This window comes from Zonotrichia albicollis, chromosome 1, assembly GCF_047830755.1.
Source record: "Zonotrichia albicollis isolate bZonAlb1 chromosome 1, bZonAlb1.hap1, whole genome shotgun sequence".
Taxonomy (NCBI): Eukaryota; Metazoa; Chordata; class Aves; order Passeriformes; family Passerellidae; genus Zonotrichia; species Zonotrichia albicollis.
In genome coordinates, this window is record NC_133819.1 from 136862492 (window position 1) to 136886082 (window position 23591).

At 37.3% G+C, this 23591-nt stretch overlaps 1 long non-coding RNA gene across 2 annotated transcripts in view; it reads left to right on the forward strand.

Annotated features, from left to right (window-relative positions):
* Nucleotides 1-22712, forward strand: part of LOC113458796 (uncharacterized) — a 63114-nt gene extending 40402 nt beyond the window's left edge. For both annotated transcript variants that reach the window (XR_003379393.2, XR_012583305.1), the window contains 5 exons: nt 1991-2094; nt 9434-9540; nt 10521-10614; nt 17978-18063; nt 20356-22712. This is a non-coding gene — a long non-coding RNA (uncharacterized LOC113458796). The remainder of the gene's footprint in view (nt 1-1990; nt 2095-9433; nt 9541-10520; nt 10615-17977; nt 18064-20355) is intronic.
* The last annotated feature ends 879 nt before the right edge of the window (nt 22713-23591 follow it).

Sequence of the window (23591 nt, forward strand, 5' to 3'; positions counted from 1 at the left end):
AAGAATGTGTAGTCTGTGCTCATATTTATTCAATAGAGAAAGTACCTTATTTAACTATCACAAGAAGTTCCCATATGTCATATTAAGTACTTAAAATTTCAAAATAACATACACTTACACTTCTCATTTATAGGCAATAATACAGTCACTCACCAGAAGAAATTAAAATTTTAGAAAGGGAAAATTTTTGCTGGACTATTTCAAAATGGACACTTTTTAAGACCAGGATCCCCTCAGAATTTTGGAGGAACTCACAGAATGTTGAAAGGGGATCATATCAGATTTTAACTTTTTTGGGAGGAAAGAATAAGGGGAATCAAAAGTAAGGAAGCGTCAAGTGTAAGGAAGAGTATAATTTTTTAAAAATATAATATTGTAATTGTTTTGATATACTATATGAGTTACTATCCTTTCTTCTGTACACTTTATTAAAAATTATGCCCAAATCATGAGTGCTACATCATGAATGGAAAATAAATAAAAATTCAATTCCCTAGAGTACCAAGTCTTGTTGATCCACCCCTGCAAGTGTTCAAGACCAGGCTGGATGTGGCTTAGAGAAAATTCCCTGCCATGATGAGTAGGGGGTGGAACTAGGTGGTCTCTAAGGCCCTTCCAACCCAAACCATTCTGTGATTCTGTTGCTTAAGGAGCAGGATCCTGCATGGGGGTGCTCATGCACAAATCCCCCTGGATGCTGCACCACTTCTGTTGTCACTGGTGTCACTGCCCCAGGTGGCTGGCAGGAAAGGCAGCCAGCCTGAGTCCGCTTGTGAGGAGCCACTGGGAGAACCTGGGGGAGCCTCACAGGGGAAAGCTGCTCCTGCCTGGATGGGATTGCAGGCAGGGGAGGACACAGGCTCCCATGAGTATGACTCTCTGCTGCTCTAAATTTTTGCTCGTATTTCAAACTTAGGTAGAATGCTTTTGCTTTGAATGGTAGTGACAAACAGTAGAAAAATAGCTAAATTATGGTATTTAATAACATTTTAATAATCATGGGCATTCTGCAGATTGGCTTTTGTCCAGATATTTTTTTTGTTCAAAAAATAATTCATCTGAACCACATTTTTAACTCAGAGCTCTGTCTTTAATCAGTAGCACACCATCTCAGTCACAGGGTGAGTTTTTATCAAAATGAAGACAAAATGAAGTCATAAAAGTCTTGGAGAAAAAATTCTTGAGTATCATTCATGATGGCAGTGGCTGGGATGAGCCAAGTTGCAGAATATGATGCTAAGGAGTTATTTCCATGTTGGGCAACAACTGCAGTGGTGGCACTGGTGGCAATTTGTTGTTGTTGTTGTTTTCTTTTTGTTTTCTTTTTTGTTTTCTTGTTTGTTGGTCTTGTGATTTTTATATCATTCATTTTCTTCATCACTGTAAAAGACTTCATTCTGATGGCACACTTTTCTAGTTCTATGCTTGTGCCCTATTAATGTCATAGTATGCTGCACGTGCATTCTGACTTTTATATCTCAGTCATGAGTTCCTGAAGAAGTACAAGAAGAAATTAGAATGCTAAATGTAGCATGTTAGATGTAAAACATCCAACAAGGTGCTCAGAAACTTGGATTCTCCATTTGCTGCTGAAAGAGGGGCCGTTCAGGCTGGCCACAATAGCCCTGTTGTGCTGTAAAATTCTCTCACACTGTATTTGTATTTTGAATCAATAGCTGCCCTGTAGCCAAGGTTACAGTGACGCACCACCCAAGCCCACAGAGAAGCAGAAACTCATGGCTGAAGCTGGTTAGAAACTGGATTGTGGTGCATCACCTGCCATGGGATATAATCAACATGATATGTGTGTCCATAAAAGAAAATTAGGGATGAAAATGTGCGGTGTAAGATTCAGGCATGGATAAGAAAGGATAGGACTAAACACATTGCTAGATTTGATTTGGTTTTTCTTCCAGAAGTGTCCTTTTTTCTACTGCTATTTTCCCCCTGCCATTCTCTTCATCTTCTGTTCTTGGTCCTTTCCTCCTAGGAGACTCCCAAGACTACCTGAGGCTTTACTGCTGTCAGTGTGCCACTGCTGAACCTCTCAGGATATTCTGCCTCCTACAAAACAGAAACAGAGTCTGTGTTCAGGTTAGCAGCTCCTTCTTGCTCTCACCGTGATGTTGCGCAACCCATTTGAGCAGCTGAGTTCCAGGGTGGCCCCTAAGCAGTCCTGCTGCTCTTCCAGTCTTGGGACCATGACGCCCAATGTGACCCAGATTCTTGAAAGCTTTTTTATTTGTGTTCCTGCCTTCTCAGGAGACAGAGCTGCAGTTTTTGGTGTGACCACTGAAATACATTTCCAACAGGTTTTGTTTTATATTGAACATGGACTTAATAAAGGCTGTATTGCTTTCTATGCTGGGATGTTCAAAATAATCCTCAGTAACTTTTCAATTCATGACTTACATTTTTTGGAAGGCAGAAGCATATTTCTCTGGGGGTAGAGTGTTACATGCTAGAAGAGTTTGGGAGAGATATTTTTTTATACTCACAGAACATGTGGTGCAAAACCATTCAGCAGCTTTTCAAAAATACAAAGATAATTTTATTCTTTTTTCATCAGAGTTGTTGGAAGAACATCTCATTCACTTCTAAAGTAACCTCATACCAATTTTTCCTTATCATTGATGTTTCTTTTTTCACTTACCATGTTTTTTACTGTATTTTTGACATGTTTTTTTACCTGAGGAGGCAGATGGAAGAATTATGCAAAAAGGTTATTCTTAGTTGTGTACCTCAATAGTGTGTGAGGCAGAAAGCAGGAATATCTAAAATCTTTGTGTCTTTGAGCATGACTGAATGGAGACTGTCACTCGAACTCTTCTAAAGAATTGCTTTAATAAAACATGTGGGTGGTAAAAATGAGCAGTCTTCGGCCAGATAAATCTCTGACTTTGAAATCTAGTTTTCAGATATAATAATTTCTTTTTGGCTTTTAAAAATGCCAAGAAATAACATTAGAGTCTTAAATTTGGTTTTTATTTCTTGATTTTTTTTTAGCTGTTGAAAAACAATGGGATTCTGTACTATATGGGGAATACTGTTGGCTTGGCCTTTTTGGTTTTTTGTAAGGCGCGTGTCTTTTTTTTTTTTAATGCCATCCTTTTACTCAAGAATTTAGACACATGGATGAGAAACATGTATCTTTTTCTGAAGCCAGAAGAACAAAGTTACATCCCTAATCCTTCCAAAAGGCTGTAGGATCCAAGGAGCTGTAAAACCTTTGAGATACTGGGAGAAAAAGCCTGACAAAGGGTGGTGGTATGTTTTGAATGATGGGAAGGGAATGACAGTGTCATTAACTTGCCTGTTAGTGACATGTTTTTAGAAATGCTTATTTGTAATTGTCTTGAGTTTTCAATATTATGGGCTATGTTACGTGTAACTTTGTTGGCCTACAGTGTTTGAAGACACAGCTCAAAATAGGCCAGATATTTTTGTCCCTTTGAATAAAGGGAGTATGTAGCCTTTCAGAGATTAATTTTGGTCTTGCACAAGCTAGGGCTGGAAACTAGCAGAAGGACAGTGTGATTAAGTACACTGTTCTCCAAGATCTAATAAAATATTTTTGTTCCTGTCTCCTGTGATACAGTTGTTCCCAGCCCTAGAGTTGTGTGACTCCAGAACAACCCACTGTGGCACTGCAGAAAGTGCAGCGAGTATTCTTTCTTTTAACAGTGAGGAAAGGCATCTGCAAAAAAAAGAATTAAAAGAAACAAAACAACTTCTTATTCTTCTTCATATTTCATTAACTTCTGTCCAAATATTTCCCAGTCAGCATGTGGAGTGATTTCATTCTCAAATCCAAACTCTGAAATTGTATAATAATAATAATTATAAATGTAATAACAATATTGAAGTGTACTTCCAAATTCCCTTTTTATATAGCTATCTGCTTTTTAGTTTCATTTGTAGTCCATGCATGAATTTTGACAAAATAATTGCTTTTTTGGTGCCCACAAATAATGTAATGAACTATTTCCTATATCCATCAGCATGCTAGGAACTTTTATGCAAAAGATTGTAGAGATAAATGATTTGACTTATCAGGTATTAGGAAAAAGTTCCTAGCATGTTGAGAGCTACAAAGTGTTTTACAGCTGTAATAAATACCCTGCAGATAAAAGACAAAAATGGATTTACACTTCATTGAGATTTGGAATTCATGTTGTGACTTCAGCAACTTCTATCAATTAAAAATGTCTTTTGCCACAAAGCAAATAATCTGTCAGTTTAAATCATTATTAGTTTAGTTCCTTGAGAAAAGGAAAAAAAGTCTCCAACTTGTTTTCAGATTAAACTATACACTTAAAAATAATTTTTTTCCTTTACTCCCTGTTGTAAACTTTAATCACATTAAATTTACTTTTCTTGTTAGGCTATTGAGTGAAACGTTGAGTACATAAAAACATTAAAATAATGGAGGGAGTGGCAGTGAAATCAATACAGTTCAGCTTCTAAAGAGGACACAGACTGAATTTTCTGGACTGTAAGATCTCCTTCAGCAGTGGGTATCAGATAGATAATGCTCTAATTCTTTAATTTGTTGTCACCATCACCTAAATTTCAGATCATTCTTATCTATTGTATGTGCTGTTCCATTTAGCTGAAGTGTTGATTACAAGTTAAACTAGACAAAATGCCTTAAATATTGTATCCTCAGTTGGAATCTCCAGCCCCTTCAGTGAGCAAATACTGAAACTCAGCTAAAAGACAGTAAATGACTGAGGGTCTGCTTCCAGAATGAGGCAGATCAAGCTCACTTCAAACACTGTGGGAAAAAAAAGCTGAACTGACTGACAGTGGTGCCCCAAGAGTAAGTAGCATTTTTAACAGGATGTGAAGTCTTGATTGAATTTCAGCCCAAAGACAACAGATGTAATTTGGAGAACATCATTATTTTAGTTTCTGGTCGGGCCCATTTTCAAGAAAGTATGCAGTGTGTGAATTATGTAAAACATCATATGGTGGGGTAAAATGAGAAAAAGATGTATTTTTTCAGAACTGCCTGCCCAACATATTCAAGAATTCAAAGTTTTATCATGTGGGCCATCCCATGTTCCTTCTAACTGAGTATACATATGCTCCCATAAGAAAAGAATTCCATTACTTTTGAATTTCACCAAATTTTGGAGCAAGATCTAGGCAGCAGCTGATTTTTCTCTGCATATGAGAGAAGAAAAAATCTTATTACTTTTTTCCATCCAGTCAGTCCTTTCCAAACCCTTTATGTCCCATAATAATTAAATACATTCCTTTTAGCAGCTAATTGTAAATTATATCTGAGACTTAGTATGTTTAATGCTATTAAAAATAAATATTTATTTTTATTTATGATAAAGCAAAAGTACTTTTGTTTGTTTGTTTGTTTTAATCTGTTTCAACACTTTCATATCTAATTTGGAGTCCTAAAGTTCCTTCGTTGGGTCCTGAGCAATGCTGCACCCAGAAACATTTTCTCTGTTTCTACTTTTGCATCCCTCTCTTCTCATTATCATCCTTAGGAATTGGAAAGACCAGATTTCCAGGAGCTAGGATAGACCAATGTAAATGCAGTGGTTTAGTGCACTGATAGCTAGTCTTCCTAAAATCTGCAGGCAATACATTTTCTATTTCAGGAGATACCAGTTCATCCTGGATTAAGATGAAGAACATTTTTAGACAGATTTAGGATGTCAGTACAGTTGCAGAAATAGAAGAACAAAACCAATTGCAGATAGAGCTACTCCCTGAAGGAACTGGGACAGCCATACCAGGATAACTCCTCTGGAGTTCAAGGGGATACCAGCTAAGGGTTTTTGTCTGCTGCGTAGAAAGGGGGTCAGAAAGTCATTAGAGGTAAGGGGTATGAGAGCAAAAAGAATAAGGAAACAAGTGTAGAAACAAGCTTTATATCCATAATTTTAAGGTTTGACAACTGATTTAAATTGAACCATACTAAGGAAGTACATATGAAATTATTAATATGAAATTTCCACTATGCCAAGGCCAAAGAGAAGCCTAGTGGATGATCTAGGTATGTATGCACATACAAAATAGAGCAAAATATATCCATTAGTTTCTTTCAAGCCATAGGCATGATGTACCAAATGACAAAAAAGGTCGGTGCTGCTAAGTGCATGAAGGGCAACAGAGCTGGTGAAGGTCTGGAGACCAAGCTAGGAGGAGTTGCTGAGGGAATTGGGGATGTTTAGCTCAGAATAAGAAGAGTCTCAGGGAGACCTTATCATTCTCTACAAGTACCTGAAAGACAGTGGTAGCCAGGCAAGATTCAGCCTCTTCTCCCACATAAATAACAATGGGAAAACAGGGCAAGGCCAGTCTATGCCAAGGGAGGTTCAGGCTGGACATCAGGAAGAATTTCGTCTTGCAAAATATGTCAAGAATTGGAACAGGCTGCCCAGGGAGGTGACTGAGTCACCATCCCTGGAAGTGTCTGGATGTGGCAGTTAGTTCTATGTTTTAGTTGGCATGGCAGTGTTTAGTCAAAGGTTGGACTTAATGATCTTGTAGGTCTTTTCCAACCTAAATGACTCTATGATTCTAACAATTAAAGGGGAAAATGTTATTTTCTTTCCCCAAGATCCTAGTCTTTCCTGTAGTGGCCTGAAAATGAAGATGCCAGGACTTATTCCATTCTTCCAGTCATGGTATATTTGCTCAGGTTCAGTTATTTCCTCTGGAGGCAGCAGATGGCACTTTTCAGCCACTTTGTTTGGATGCTTCTCAGAGCAGACATCACTTCAGAAAAAAAATGCACATTTCTTATAGAAAACAAGAGTTAACATAATTATGAAAGTTCTTGACAAACAGAGTTTTAGAAGAAAATTCCTCTGTACTTTATTTTCAAATTGACACCATGACAGTAGACTGAGTCCTGGAAAGAATACAATAGATTTATTTCAGGATAGTTTTTTCTCATGGAAAAAATTCTACTCAAATGAAAGCTGAAAAACGTCCCCCAAAACACAAATAAAATATCCACTTAATCTGCTTTCCTTTAAAAAAGTGTATCATTATTTAAACCCCACCACATTTATTGTATTTTATCTATGACAGTAATTCCATAAAGGAAACATGCTGATGTTGATTTGTTACCAAGGCACTCATCTAGAAAATCACTTTAAAATATGGGATAGCAGAGTAAGTATTTATGTAATGAAAAGAATGATAGTGGCATGTTATTAGCTATTTGAAAACAGTTTAGGGGAAAAACAAAGGAAAAAGAAAGGGAGAGAAAGGTACATTGTGTTCCTAGTTGTAATTACCAGCCTGTGGAGATGTTGAGTCTATAACAAACTCCTGAGGGAGAAAAAAAAGGAGGGAATGTTAAATGTCAGTTTTTATTTTTAGGATGTCAGGAATACCATGTTTTCTGATTATTCAGTTGCTGAAAGTGTGTCGCTTGGATCTAAATGTGTTCTATTTATGTATGCACGTTTAAATACCTGTTAAAAATAAACTCCTTGTGAAGGTGATGGTAGTAGCATTGAAGTAGCACTGGTTTCTAAATCCTTTCTGTTACTGGAAGTATTCTCTATTATATTCAGGTTAATTAGATCATTCCCTGAATACTATGCTGTAGAGAACTAGTTATTCCCATGAGTGCATTAGAAACATTCTCTGAGCTGCAATATTTTGTAAAGGATAACTCCAAGGTGAAGTCAGACATAAAGGTTTACTCTGTTTCTTTCAGGCTCATCCTGCTTCCACAGGATATCTTTGTATAGAATATCCGGCACTCTGTTGGGAAACTGACTTTTTAGTTCAACCAGTGGTGGTGTTTCATCTCAGAGAGTAGTTATTTCCTGAATGGAACTTGCAAAACTATGGAGAGAGGTACCACTCCATGCCTCCCTGCACAGCCAGATTGTTATCACTGTCACACTTCTGCCGTGACTTCCCTGTGACTCAAGAACCACCAGCTAAATATGGCTCCCATTATTTTGCCACAGGGTCACTGAGGACTGTCTCTCACAAGCTACTTTTGGAAATCATTTTCTTTGTTAACATTACTTTAAGAGGGGGAAAAAAGTTCTCCACCCAAATGTGTACTAAGCAAGGCAATGTTTCACAGGTTTTATTGCAATGTCAGGGTAAGGTAACTGTAGTCACTTCAGCCTGGTGCTGCCAAGCCTAGACTCAGTTCTAACCAGCTCAGTTGGGTACTCATTGTGAATTCTGTGCCATTATTTACCCCACAGTGAGTATTATGTAGACAGGGACATCATATCACTGAGATAACATGAAATAACCATCCAGATGCAACACAGTAAACCATTTGCTTTGATATATCAATCCCCAGGATCACACAGCTTCATGTTCATTGGATATTTGACTCATTTCAGTATTTTTTTAACAAACAGAGCATTTATCAATGAATTTGATTTTATTTGATGAGCCTTTACTCCAGTAAGAAAAGTTGAGACAACTAGTGCATTAAAAGCACTGTGACATAAATCTTGCATTTTTCACAGAGAAAACACAGCATATCTGAAGTGCTTCTTGTCCTGGTAAGGGACAGGCAACTTTCATGGATGAATCTAGGAAGAAAAAAATCATGATTCTGATCAAATTTAAAGTCCCAGAGGAAGGTTATTGCTCCAATGGTGCATGTTAGCAACCCCATTTCCAGCCTGTCCACCACACTTCAAGGTTCCACTGGAGATCATTATTTTTTCCTCTTTCTCCACTTAGATCTTCTCTTGAACTCCATTGTTCTCTACAGATTTAAATGTTTTCTCTTTCAGATTGTCTGGGTCATTAACATAACTCAGTAAAATTCAGTGCAGGGATTTTTTTTCAGCCTGGGCTAAACTGAATTTTGCAGTTTTGTTCTGAAGTATGCTTGTTTGTTTGATTGGGTTTTTATTCTACCAATTACATTGGTTGCCTAAAAGAGAGATATTTCCCTTCAAGTCATGCTTCACTATTGTAGTCCCAACAATCTGTCATTTTTTAGTAGCATAACAGAGCTACTAATGAAAATGTTATCATTATTTTTAGCATGCTAGTCTTTATTAACACTATACCTTTTATTCTTGAGGGCTTACTGTGTTGCCACAAGTTTGTTAAGGGGTGTTGAGAAAAAACTTTCTTGAGAAATGTTTTTTACACACATAATTTCAATTAAAGCTGTAAAACTGTATGAAATAGCAGATAATTTGGTTCTGTATAAATGGTCAAATTTAATATATCAAAGAAATAGTAATTATCTGCCCCTTTAAGCTGTGTCTTAGTTTGCATCTCTCTGCAAGTTGTAACTACTAGATTTGAACACCATCAACCTCCCTTAAACCTAGCGGAAATGTAGGTTAAATTCAGTTTTCTCAATGCAGAATGTTGGTGTGGATCTCAGGTTTGTGGGCTTTTGACTTGTTCTTAGGAACAATAAGTATAAAATGGGATATGTCTGTGTTTTCTGCAGATTTAGCTGTAGCTCTTCCTGCTGAAAGAAGAAACTTTGGAAAGGACTACAGGGCAGCAGAGTGGAGATCTCTGTATTGGGATGCCTTTTGCACTTTGATATGAGAGGTAAAAAAGTTTTCCAGAAGTTTCTCTGTCAGGGCTAGCCCCAGTGCTGCTCAGCCAGCTGGCCCTTCCTGCTCCCTCCGCAAAGCTGCACTGTGTCAGCCCTGCAAAATCCATCGTGATAATTTGTAGCGTCGTATGAAGGCTTTGTATTTGCCAGAACCTTCTCCTGTGTTTCAGCTTTTCTCTCTCCATAGCTGAGGGAATATCTTGGGTTAATTCTTCCCATCCTCACACTAGATCATTTTTAAAAGTGCTGAACATCTTTGATTACACTTATTGGAGCATTTCCAGAGAAGGAGGAGGAAAAAATGAGGTGAGCAAATGAGGTGAAGTGAAAGCAAAGCATGACCCAAGGAACAAGTTATTACTGTCACCCTTTACCAAAGTCCACTCTAGGCAAAACAGGGTATGTAATAAACTTTTATGGGAATTTTGTTTGTTCTGCTCTTACCACACTCTTCAGCACATGTGAGCCTAAGCCATGGACTTTGGAACCAGAACTGAGCATCCCTCACTGCACACACTTGTTGTGTGCCATGAGGCATTCTTTGTGGTGGTGTATTCAAATATCTTCTTTGGTATGTGCCAAAAGAGTTTATAACCTGTTTCTCTATTATTAAAATCCATCACCAGTTAATGAATATATTTGAGCAAAGTGTCTGATACCTGATATGGGAAAATTTTAAATTTTCTTTTATGGAAATATTCCCAGTCATCTGCAATTACTTGCCAATAGGATGACCAAACAAAGAAGTTATTCTATTCTGATCCACTCTACAGTCCTTACTTCCTCCTTTCCTATCTTCCTTCCTATGCTTCTTGCCTTTTTTTTCTTTTTAAGTAGAAGAAAGCTGGCAATGTGCTGTAGCTACTTTTGAATAACAACTTTTGAAATACAACTAGCAAAAAATTATCAGTAAGATTAGAGCTGTGAACATACAGTAGGTTTTCACCACTGTTTTTATCTCTCTTCTATCTAGATACATGAATATACATAAAGCAGGAAAAAATGCTGTTCAGTACCTTCTGGACTGCAGTATTGAAGAGTGTCTGTAGGAATATACCTGAAGCATGGTAGGCAATCTGAACCTTAATTTTCTAAAGCTAGCAGTGAATATTAACATTCAAAGTAACGAAATCAATTTTTACTGGACACAAGGCCTGGGAGAAGCTGACAAATTTTTTCAAAGGCTTCAGATTTTGTACTGGTATTTCATTCCTTCCAGAGAAATTGTGTATTGATTGAACTGATTTAAACTGAACTTTAGTGACTAAATCCAATATTTCAATTTTTCAGGCAGCAAATTTTATGGGGCACCGTGCAAATAATGTACGTTATATATATATATGTATATTTATGTATTTATATTGATATATAAATAGATACTTTTATATGTATTACGTAGGTGTAAGAGCTGTGCTGCTAAAGTGAATGCCTCCAGCACTCTGCTGGGTCACTGTTGACACATTGTAGTGAGAAAGCAAGGAATAAATAATATAAATGCATATTAAATAGTATCTATTAAGTTCCAGAGACTAACGCATAATTAATTTAAGCCAAAACCCTCATCCTTACTAAGAGAGCATTTAGTATGCTTTCACTAGAAAAAATAATTTTTTTAAAAAAGAGGCAGGGCACCTGTGCTGGACTCTTGCAGTTTAGAAAATTATCTGAGCATACATTTGGTATCCAGCAGTCCTCAGGTTTGGCTGGGCAATGCTGCTGATTTCACCATGAGGCAGACTGGAGAACATGGGAATAAAGCACAGCCCCGGCTAGGTCAGCTGCTAGGGCAGCCAAAAAGTTACAAGCCCTTTAGGTATGGATTAAAAAAACAAGCCTGATGATCCAAGTGACCTTCAGGCTGCACCTGAGTGTGAACATGATTGATGGTTTGCATGTGTTGTCTACTAAGTGTTTTTTAAAACCTTGTTGAGTAATAGTTACAGCCACCATAAAGGAGAGCTGTGCAAGTTCACTTAGAATTGTAATTATAGAAGACCACATGCAAACCTTTTTGAGAATTATCTCTGGTTTCTGTCATTTAAGTGACAACTGCTTTTGCCAATTACAACTTAACCAGATTAATATTCCATTAGAGAGAAAGCCACACAGCTTAGCCAAGTGATTGAGACATTAGAAGGTGACCTGGCCTTGCAATAATGTAGTCAAACAAGTTATTTTTGTTCTAGTGAGTTTGACATCTGCCTTTGAGTTTGTGTTTTAACCTAAACCTTTATTCTCACTAAATTTTCACTCTTCATCACACACTCTCAAATCTTCATTAACACTGTGTGTTTCTGGATAACTCATGTATTTTTTTCTCACTGAGGCTGGAGTTTTTGCAATGGAGACAATTTTCTTAAATAAATACATCAAAAATAACTTTAACTTATTGAAGAGAGTGTTAGAGCAAGGAATGGGTACATTAACTGATAATTCAATCTATTGCAACTCTACAGTATAGTGAAATTTGCAACAGAATTCGACAAGGAAGAGACTGCTAGAAAGATTCTAAGCTAGATTATTCTAGAAAGGATTTTCTGGGCTCAGTATTTTTATACTGCTTTTTCAGCACTTCTTTGAAGTTTTTTGAGAAAAGACTTCTTGGAGGGAATCTGTTGGAAGGCCTCTGAAAATTAAGATCAACAAACAGTGCAAAGTCCAAACAGACAAAATGCAAAGCTGTCTACTGCAGTGACAAATAAAGTGTGTTAGTTGTGGCTGGATGTGGCTAATTTCCCTTTTGTTGAACACTAGAGAATAATTGTCCCAGCATCTGGTTTGTTCCTTCCTTTGGCAGTTGTAAAGAGAGAAAAGCCATGCCTGGATCCTGTGCTATCCTGCTAGACACTATGGAACTTCATCTTAGAACTGTACTTTTGATAATTACTGTATTTGAAAAGGATAGAGTCCTTTACATGATGATAAATAAAAATAGCAGATTTTCATCAGTGGAAAGCAGCCTGTTTCACAAAGTCATAGATGCTTGTCAGTGAATTCTGTGAGGTGATTGTCATGATCTTTCCAAGTTTCCTTCTGTGCCCTAGAGACCCACATAAGACCAAAAAGAACATATTTTTGTGGGATTGTTGTTGTTCTGGATTTTTTTAATGGTCTTTTTCTTATTCTCAGACACACTGGTTTTGATTTTTTGCTTAACCCTGCAGTTTAAATATGTTCTAAAGCATTTTATATCCTTGCCCCTCCCCTTCACACACGCATACACACCCATTCTGGTAATTCATAGTGCTATTTTCCAACTTTTATAGCCCTTTACAGATAAATGAATCAAAGGCCACTGAAGCCTAGTCATTCAGCAAGGCATGTCTAGAATCCATCTCATACTGCTACCTTCTAGCAAATTTAGCACATTGAGAGTCGAGTTGCAATTAGGAAATTCTTAACTTGCAAAAAAAACTACACCGTCAATTTTGCAAATACAAGTACAAAGTGATATCACTATGTGCCCGAGGCTGAGTCTTTTAGGATTATTGGTGAACCTGAGAGATTGTAAGACTGTGGTAGCCTTTTAGAGTTTCTTCCCCTAACCAAAGGCTTTGGAGTTGCAGATGGGGTTTGGCAGAAGGAATTAAGACTGAGCTTTGAAGAGTAGGAAAAAATGGCAGAACACAGCCATGTCGTCTCGTGTTGCATATAATTCATTAACAAAGCTTTTGAACAGTAATGGGATCCTTGCCTAGCACTGGTTTTGATGAGAATCTGATAGGACATAAAGCTATCAAAGTCAAGCTTCTTTAAAGATCACAGTTCATTGAACAACTTAAAAGCTTCAGTAAAACAAAGCACATGCAGCCCTCTGTTCTGGTGTTCTGCACAAGATAAATTTCCAATAGTCTCTGCAGAAATAATGGCTTATTATAACAGCTATTCACATCTAGTCACTGGACAATACTGTAGCTAAAGCAAAATGCAAAATGTTCTACTTGTGGAGAGGAAACTTAACAATCAGCTTTGTCAACTCAGCGGGTTCAGAGCCTTATTAAAGGGAAGTGTGTGCTAAACAAAAGGTTCATCTCCCACACATTGATTCTGAGGACATGTATATGTTTGTCCTGACAGAAAGCTGAAAGTCTAGGAACCATGGGAAGCACGGCATTGCTTTTACTCAAGTGGATGAAAATGCAATCTAAAAATAACAAATTTTCAGAACATGTAGAGCAGAGAGCAGATGTTTGAATTCAGGCCACAATATGGTACATGCAGATTGTTATTAATTGGCAAATATTTAAAGGCTCAAACACCTCCTAAAACCGTTTTGTTGTTTCATAATTAAACTGTTGGGGAAAAATGCAATGAAGGTTAATAGATGTGATAAACTGTGTTGTCTGTTTATGACACATGAGAAGTCACCTGAGAAACTGGGAGTTAGTTATCTCCGTTATCTGCTGCGGTGGCTCACAGCTGCAGGAGTCTTATTGAGGTCAGACTGGGATAATCAATTCACATGATTAAAAGGGGAAGTGGCCAAACAGATGTGTTTGGGGCTTTGTAACTTTCAGACCTGCAGAGAGCTCCAACCGACAGCACCAGGTGAGTAAGGAGGTGAGAAAGCTCGAACAGAAGTGCGTGCAAAGGTGAACTGCATGTGCAGGTATCGGGCTGGGACAGCACTGAATAATGTTCTGATAGGAGGATCATACATCAGTTTGAGGATATCCAGAATACATAAACAAGCATTGCAATACAGATAAGCTTGGGAGCACCTTGTGCTTTCGCTGTTTAGGAAACTGCACAGAAAGGAGATCAGATTTCCAATACAGAGCTGGTGTGCACAGTGTGGCTGCAGTTGGATCCTGAAGGCCTTGCCTTGGGTTCTATTACTGATATCTTAGGGGACTACACAACCCATTGTCTTCTGTGCTCCTCTAGAAACATTTTTTTCCAACCCCAGCAGGATTTAAAAAACCAAAGCAAAACAAAAAACTAGCCTTTTGGTGAATAAAATCTGGAAAATCTTAGATGTGTTACTCCAGGAAAATGAGAAAACTGCATATACTTTTACTCTGCCAGTCAGGGTTCATTATAGTTTCTCTTTAAATCCCACAATACTTATTTAAAAGTCGTTCAGAACTGCAAAGTCTAATTTTTCTGTCTTATATATAATTGGAATCCAGAGAGTCTCAGACAACTTTAAAGACACTAATTACATTTAAGACATTAAAAACATTAAAGAATGTTGGCTTTTAAAATTAATTTACTTTTGTGCTACTCTATTACAGTTTTGTGCAGGTTTGAACAAAAGTGTTACATCAAACTATTTGCCACGGCTGGCGGTAACTACAATCCTTTAATCCAGTACCTCTGAACATCAAAGTAGGTGCCATTGTAGCCAGAAGGGAACGACTGGTTTCTGAATGGATGCCGATATTAGGCATAAAACAAAGAAATAAAAGGCTTTTTATAATCTGCACCATTATTTTAAAGCAATTTTGTTGCATTTAAAGTCCTCAATCATTCTGGCATCTTTTGACTAAGTATGTTCAGAATCTACAGAACTGCCCTTGTAGTTTTGCCATCAGTTTAACAAACTATATAGTTTCCACAACAGCTATTATCTTCTAGTTTCATGTCATCAGTTATAACCCAATAATACTGTTTCATTTCCAGAAGGCATCATTTTCATACTCTTCTGTTGGAGGAAAGAACAAATATAAAATACAGAAAAGTCAGTAAAATAGTAGCAGACTACATCTTCTGGTAATCGGCCTGAAAGTCTGAGAAGAAAAGATTAGATCAAAAGGACTGGGAGACCAAATTACCCTTTCCCCTTTCTCTAGGGTGAGCTAATCTCTACAGGTCAAGGTTCAGCACAGTAGTTCAGCAGGAAGGAATTGGTAATGGAGTGATAAGGGAGGCAGTCAAAGTGTGAGATCTGAGCCTGCTAAGAAACGCGTGGTTGTAAATGCAAACACCTAACAGAATAAAAATAAATTATGTGCTCTTCAACATCAATAACACAAAGTAGTATTAAAAGTCTTTCTTGTACTTCTCCCTCAGCCAGGTCTGCTTCTGCCTTACTTTTTTGTGAATATACTGAAAGGAATTAACCATTTGTAATGAATATACTACCAGAAAAAGAGCTCAGTCTCTGTTGAAATCATTGCATCAATCACAATTTTCAGCAAAGGAAGGAGCATACTAATAATAAAGTATTTAAATGTCAAAATATTATTATTATTATTAATAATAATAATAATAATAATTTAGTACTCATAGAAATAGACATAACAGAGAGAAACCTCAAGTGCAGCATTTTAAACACAGATCATCAAGCCAGGGAAAGCCTATAACTTGTATATGTCTCAAAGGACATCCTGAAATTCTGGGCACCATCAGTTATATTAAACTATAAAACATCACAGACAAGAAAATTAAGATTATATTTTAATATTTAAATTGAAATATATATTCAGAAAAATGAAAGACAGGTATATATCACAAAAATCAATTCAGTTTGAACATGAGCTTTTATTTAGAAACAAGTAACTTCTGTACTGTGCGATATTTCTAAAGAAGGCCTTCTGTTCAGGTACACTGATTTAATCTAATAAACACCCTTGCCTCCTGCCTGTCCTCCTCAGCTTCCTCATTCTCTTGGAGGTTCCTGAGCAATGCAGGACTCCTCCATGGGATGACATGATGAACCCAACAATCCCTGGTCAGACAAGAAAACCCAGTGACTTTAATAAACAGAAAATAAATGCCATGAAATTCCACATTTTTCCAGTGTCTTCTGAATTCCCTTCAAAAGCATGAGAAGATGTCAGAAAAATAATATATTTTTACTTGACATATGAGAAAACAAATCTGGAGTTAAGAAGTCAGTCTGAGGTAAGCGTCACAGAGATAACATTTGAACTAAATTTTGAGTGAGATGAACAAAAATTAGGTGGAAAAAAGTGATTAATATTGGAGCCCCTTCAAAGAGGGATAGAGGTGGTGGAAGCTTTTTGGGTATAGAAGAGAGAAATTTGTCACTGAGAGTGAGGGAAGACTGGATGCCATAAAACACGTTTTTCACTCTAGCTGTCATGCTGTTACAGATGGAGTTTGAGTTCTGACCCTGCTGCAGACCTATCTATAGAGATTCAGTGGGCTAGAGAGACAACTTTCTGCTTTTACAGAGGAGTTCAGGAGCTGCTCAAAACACAGTAATAAGAGAAGTACTCACCAATGATACCCAATGACTTCACTAATTCTAAATATAAATGTATTTGTGCTTTTGTTTCATGTCAAAAAAGCAATACGCAAGTTTATACAGAAAAAAGTAGCCTAAAGTTAATTCATACTCTTTCAGAAACACTCCATAGGCAAAGTCTCCCCTCCCTCAGTATGACTTTACTCCAGTACTACCATATAACTACCATTCGCCAAGGAGTTAATTCCTTTCTAGACCAGGACTAACCTCATTGGCAGGTCAGAACAGAAACCACTTCAAACAGTACAGAGATTTAAATGACAGCAGCAACATTCTTGGATTTTGAATTAGCAATCACATGAGCAGAGCAAGAATTTGCAAGAGGGTTTGTGATTTTTTATTATATTGGATTAGTATAAAGCAGGTTGCAGGGTAGAATGGGGCTGTAGCATACAGCAGTAGAGTTCAGTGTGTTACTTTTAGGATGGGAACACACTGAGATTAGCTTTGACAAGGAAGAGGAAGTGCTCAGATCTCAATTGTGATGAGACCAGGTTTGAGAACAGTTGTGGGATGATGTAAATGGGAAGAGGCAGGCACAGACAAAAAAACATGAGCATAGTCAAGTCATCAAGTTAACTCTGACACAGTACACTGACTTCTGTTTTCTTCTGTGATCTTCACTTACCTTGCTAAGGTACAATACCTGCCTTGGTGCCCTCCTGTACTCTCTCTTCTAACAGTGCTTCAGGAATTTGGATGGATTTTTGCCCTTGTTACTACAAAAGGCATGAATTTTTTCTGTTAGACTTTATAGACCTAAAACTGCCAATGGGAATGAACATCTGCAAAAGATTCAGGAAAATCCTTGTCACATACTGCAAAATATTTTATGTCTTTCTGATATACTTACATTCTGAGTATTGAGTTAAGGTCTTTGAAAAGTGTGATTTTTGGTTCTCTGTTTTCATTAGAATATATTCACTGAATGATTTTAAATGGCAAGGAACTTATAAAATGAATAACTTGTTGTTACTTCCCCATAATTTGTCAGTTTTGAAAACCATTCTTCATATTGAAGAAAGAACCTAATTCATTACCTTGATTGCACTGCATGAGTTTTTAATCCTTACATTTTTTCTCCAATTAGACTTCTATGTTTTCACTACTGCCACATGTTTCCTGCATTATTTCAGGAACCCAAAATCCATGAATATATGCATGTACAATTAACTGTAAGGACTCACTAATTTGACAAGATATTGTTCTTTCAGATCAGGATTGGAACCCTAAAAGCCTAAGCAAGGCAAATATATGAAAATGAAGATATGAAGCAGAGTAAAGCTCAGTAAAGAGAGAGGTACAGACTGATACGCTTATAAGTCCTGTGACATTTATGCTGTATTGAATGACTTGTTTATTTTACGTAGTCCTGTTTCATTGGAAGATTGTCATGATGGGCAAAAAGTGATTATAAAGATTAGAAGATTACAAACTATGTTGAAAGAAGGGAAATTAAAAAATGTGCTGTAACACCAGTAAAAATTAATTACTTCTTCTGCATGGGATTTGATGGGAAATATTTGATAGAACCATCACCAACAGACAGAAACTGATCATAGGAATTTGAATGTGAAAATATGTCATAATATATTCATGAAGGTGAAATACCTCCCACACATTTGGAGTAGTATTAATTATGCCTTCCAAAGCAGAACAATCCCTTATGGGCTGCCAGACATTTAACAGATCATTGTCAGAGTCAGTTCTACAACTGCCTACTTTTGCTGAGGTATTACAAAATAAGACATCAGCTTGGCAGCAGTTATCTGCAGTGCCAAGACTAGCAAGGACAACACTAACAGAGACAATAATCACAGAGAAGCACAACTGTGACTCCCAGAATCAAAAGAGTGGAAGAACTGAGTCTCACATTCCCAAGCAAGAACATCTTAGACCTGCCCTTCCCCTAGCTCTCTGCCCTGTCCCTTTCTTGCATTATTTAATCCCTTCTGCATGCGTGGCTCAGATGCCCATGCAAAATAATTTAGCAAACAAAATTGATGGTTTTGTTTCCTTAGGTATCCTGAAATTTGTTCCAGTGTACCATTATGAACCCATCTGCAAAAGTCAGGGGCAATGAAGCAGAAATATACCTAACATAGGGAAAGGACTTACTGTGAGATGGTCAGGAGCAAGGAGCTCCAACCACCCCAAAGCAAGCCAGTCTCCCTCTCCAGAGACTTTTCAATATGTTGAACTGAACAGATCAATGTGAAGGGAAACAATGGCATGGAGGAAAAACTTTAACACATGGCAAAAGACATCTTGCTTTACAAAGAAAGAACTGAAAGATGTAAAATTAAAACTAAGTAAGGTCAACTCCCATTTAAAATCTGTGACTGCTTAAACCACAGATTAAGTTTTAGATGGGGAAACATGTATTTCTGCCATCTAAAAAATGGTCCTAGTAAATTACTCATATCTATTTTGAATTTTTCGATGTCAGAACTGTTATAATATTCCATGAGCGCCTGAACTGCACAGCTGATTTCCATGAGTTTACTATTCTTTGTCAGGTTAAGAAAGAAACAACAAAAAAAAAAGAAACCTCCCACTATTCAGTGCAATGCCCAGGCATTTCTTTATCTGTCATTTGGAGGCTTCCCCCCACCGGGCTTATGCCCTCATTGCCTTGATCTGGAGTTCTGCGGTGGGAAGGGCATGGCTGGCAGTGGATGTCACCCAGAGCAGTGCATTATTCCAAACACAGAATAGGCAAACTCCTGATACATAGATCGGCTGGAGACAGGTGATAGGAGGAAGCTGGAAAGTTCTACCAGCTCAGTATAGACCAAGGGTCATGTTGTAACTCACCCCACTATTCCTGAGAACCAGAGTGAGAAATGTATTTTGGAAGATTGGTGGTGTGGCTTGCCTCCTTTAAGAGGTGTGAATATTCACGCACCAGCTCACAGGGGATGCACAGAAAGCACGGAATATTCTTAGTTGGAAGGGACGCACAAGGATCATGGAGTCCAACTCAAAAGTAAATGGCCCATACAGGGAATGAACCCACAACCTCAGTGATATTAGCACCATGCTCTAACCAACAGAGCTCATCTCAGCATCTAGACCATGATAAAACCAAACCTACAGAATAATACATGGCAGGGACATTAGGCATCTCCTAATGGGGGTCTGCTCTGAAGGAAACACCCATGTAAGCAGCATATTTCTGATTTGAAATCTCAGGGATTGGATGTCACCTCAAGAAAATTTTTCCCCAAGTTTTGTGGTGCCCCATACCACAGGAGTTGCATGTATGGTAAAACAGTTGTGTTTTCTGAAGGAAGCATGTGTATTTCCTAGTACTTGTTATTGTATGTCTTGCTTGTGTTCTTCCTTGTTAATATAGACTAAAACACTTCAAACATTTTCTTTTACAGATGAATTTATTATACAAATTTAGTAAAAATACAGTAATATCCAATCTCAGTAGTTAATAGTCTTGGGAATCACAAGACATGGTGAAAGATGGGGGCTGAAGAAAAGAAGTCAGAAAATAAGGAAACAATAGAATTGTCAGGTTTTGCTTAATGAGCTGCTGTCTTGGCTTGCTACCAAAGCAGTTATTTCTGTGTCTCTGCAGATGGAAGTGACATACACTGTGGATCTTGCATGTCATCCTGCCTAGACTTCAGAGGAGGCTCTGCACTGATTCATGCCTGTGAGAGACTGCATCTATTTTTATTTCCTTTGGATAAAATGTAGAGAAGCTAATATTTCTGTGAGAGTCATAGAGGTCACGTAGAAAATAAGAAACACGATACAGTTATTCATTTTCTTTTTTTGTTTTTAGCCAAAATGTACATCTTCACAGAATATGAATATGTGGAACTTAAATTTTGTGGCTACTGGAAATTCAAATATAGAAAGCAATGGCATCTACAAAGAAAATGCTCCCACTGAGAACTTATTTTATCAATGAATTAAACCTAAATTGTTCTGTTCCATTCTAAAATTCAAGTTGCATGAGAATCCTTCCTAGAAGTAAAGCATAATGAACAGAACTTGAAAGTTTCCTTAAGAGAGTGCATTACGTGTTCTGAAAGATAAATGTTCTAAAATGTTCTTTCCTTGACAGCATCAGCTTCATTTGTGTCATGTCTTGCAACACACAGTGTGATGGAAGTCTGTATGTCAAACTGTACTGCACCTAATAAAATGGAGCATATGCCTGTAAAAACAATTAAATATGTCAAATTGAGGTAATTATACCTATTCTAGACCTCAGAAAGTGTGGGCACTTTTGGGTAGGAAATGCTGTGCCTAGAAGAAAGGTTGTGTGTTTTCTTAGCTTAACCTAAAGTCCTTGATCTGCTTTGAGACAAAGAACAAGACTTGGAGAGATTAGCTAGAGGACATATTTAGACAACGGTGCTAAGAGTCTTAACAATGCCAGGTTAGTGGAGCTGGGTGACATTTATAGCTCTATCCATGCTGTAACCATGCATCAAGTTCTCTCTTTAGGCAATCATGGAAGGACATGCACCATACAATGCTTCTTTCTCTTCTAAGAATGCACACAGATGACAGTTCACAGGAATTTGCAGGAGAACAGAACAATGATTTCACAGATTAACAGGGATCATATAATGTAAATATTCTTTTTTAAAAGAATAAGCCACGTGATTAGGCAGAAAGAGAGCTCTGTGGTATTTGAGTCTTTAATGAAGAGCAGAGAGATTTCATTAGCTCTTTGATGCAAAATTATTAAGGAGAGAGATGAAACTGAAGGATGAAATATTAGAGTCACCTTTTGCTTATGTTGAAATCCCTCACATAAACAAGTGGTGTACAGGTGGCAGACTTATAAAGCAAAATTATTTTTAGAAAAGGAAATTTAATAAAGGAAATATGTTAACTGAGTTGTTTGAAAAGTGTGCAATGGCTCATTTAGCAGTATAAAAATCTCGAGTGCATACATACACGTGCAATTTTATTTGTCCAGGTGAAGAATTAATTGCCTTCCTTATGAAGAAAATAATATTCCTGAGGGGAAAATAAATTATGAAATATAGAATGAAGCAAAAGCTGATAGATGATTAAATGAAAAATATATTTCTGTATCCTTTATATGAATTGAAAGCAATATCTTTTTTCAATGTAACATGTCACATCAAGCCATAAGGATGATGGCCTGGGTAGCTGTTGGCTAAAAGTTTTTACTTAGCATTTTATCCCACAGGAAAATTCTGAGTTGATTCTCTCAGACTCTAAATGAAGGACAAAGTCTAACCTTGAGCAATGCCCCATTCCTTATGCTTTTGTTCTCTCTTTCACTCTGGTGTGTACTCAACAACAAAGGTAGAGGGTTTTGTTTGGTTGGTTTTGTGATGTTTTTGGGTTTTGTGGGGATTTTGTTGGTTGGGTTTTTTAACATTTTTTTAATCTGGGGATAAAGAAATCCCCTAGGAAACAGATGTCTCTCCCTTCTGTGAAATGGAAGTAAAGGTGGCTACAGGATTATGTAACCCCTTTCAGTTTGTTTGAGTTAAAAGCCAGTAGAGGGAAACTGTCTTTCTGTGCTTCTGTTTGCTCCCTGCTATGGAAGGATAGAAGGAGACATTGTAAGCCAAAAATTCTAACACTGTAGGCTTTAACAGGCTATAACATACACTGACTAGCAGCACTCTCTGCTTGAAAAACAGCTGTTCACACTGCTTCAATGACAGGGCAAAGAAAGCTGCAGGACTGTGTTTTCTGCAACTAAAGGTATCTCCTGCCTTAACAATCTAGCCTGTGTGTTGAGATTTCCTCATGACATTCACAAGGAATTGCAACAGCATGGAATCTACTATGCTAGAGCATATAATATCCCTGTGTGAGTTTATGTGTCTTCTCTGCCAAAACTTTGGAGGAAATCCTTAAGGGAAACTCTGAGGGGGAATAAACGTTTCTATCTACCTTTAAACAACATGGTTTGGTTTTATAAGTGATTAATGTGCAGTAAAAGAATCTTCTTTTTTTTTTTTTTTAATAAAGCAGCTGTGTTTATCTTTTCTAATGTAATAGATGATATTTCCTAGTTTAATAGAGTGAACTCATTAGATATAAAAATAATGCCGTAGAATTTGCTGCTTTCCATGTCTTTTCCCATTTGTTTTAGGCAGACATGAATGTGTAACACCCCTCATTCAAATAACTTTAATGTTGTGACATAACGTGACAGAAGTATGGAAGTCCCAAGGTAGTGTTTTCCTCAGACTTTTCTTTCTTATTGCCAAGATATGAAATAAAAGAAGATTCCTTACTCACAGTGTTTGGAAGCATCAAAGGCTAACATAAAGAGAAGTCAAAAGAGCTTTGATACTTTTATTCCTATTTTTTACCCTGGAACTGCCTGAATAATCCTAGCACACTGTTTCAGGATACTTAGAGGGACAGAAATTGTTGTAATTAGGATGACAGAATGGGTTCTTAAATGTTGCTTGGAGAAAGGTCTCTGACAGAGGTGTCACTTTAAAGTGGTGGCAAAATAACCAAACAATAAAAATACACCAAAACCAGAAAGAGAGTAGAAGAAGAAATTTATGCCTTTTTAATCTCTTCAATTAAATTTTGTATTGTTAATGTCATGACATGGACAGTTTTTGTTACACTTAACATGTACCTTTTAAACTTTTTCTGACAGTACCCCAGAGGAGACCATTCTATTGTGCATCTTACTGTCAGAGAAATGCAGAGATGAATAGCAGAAATAAATTACTACTTAACAAGAAGCATAATTTCCAGGCCCTGAGTGTATCCAGAAATACGATTTCCCAAAAGAATGCTCAATCTCAAACATTTCACAGAAGGAATAAAGTACATTTGTCTAGAGGC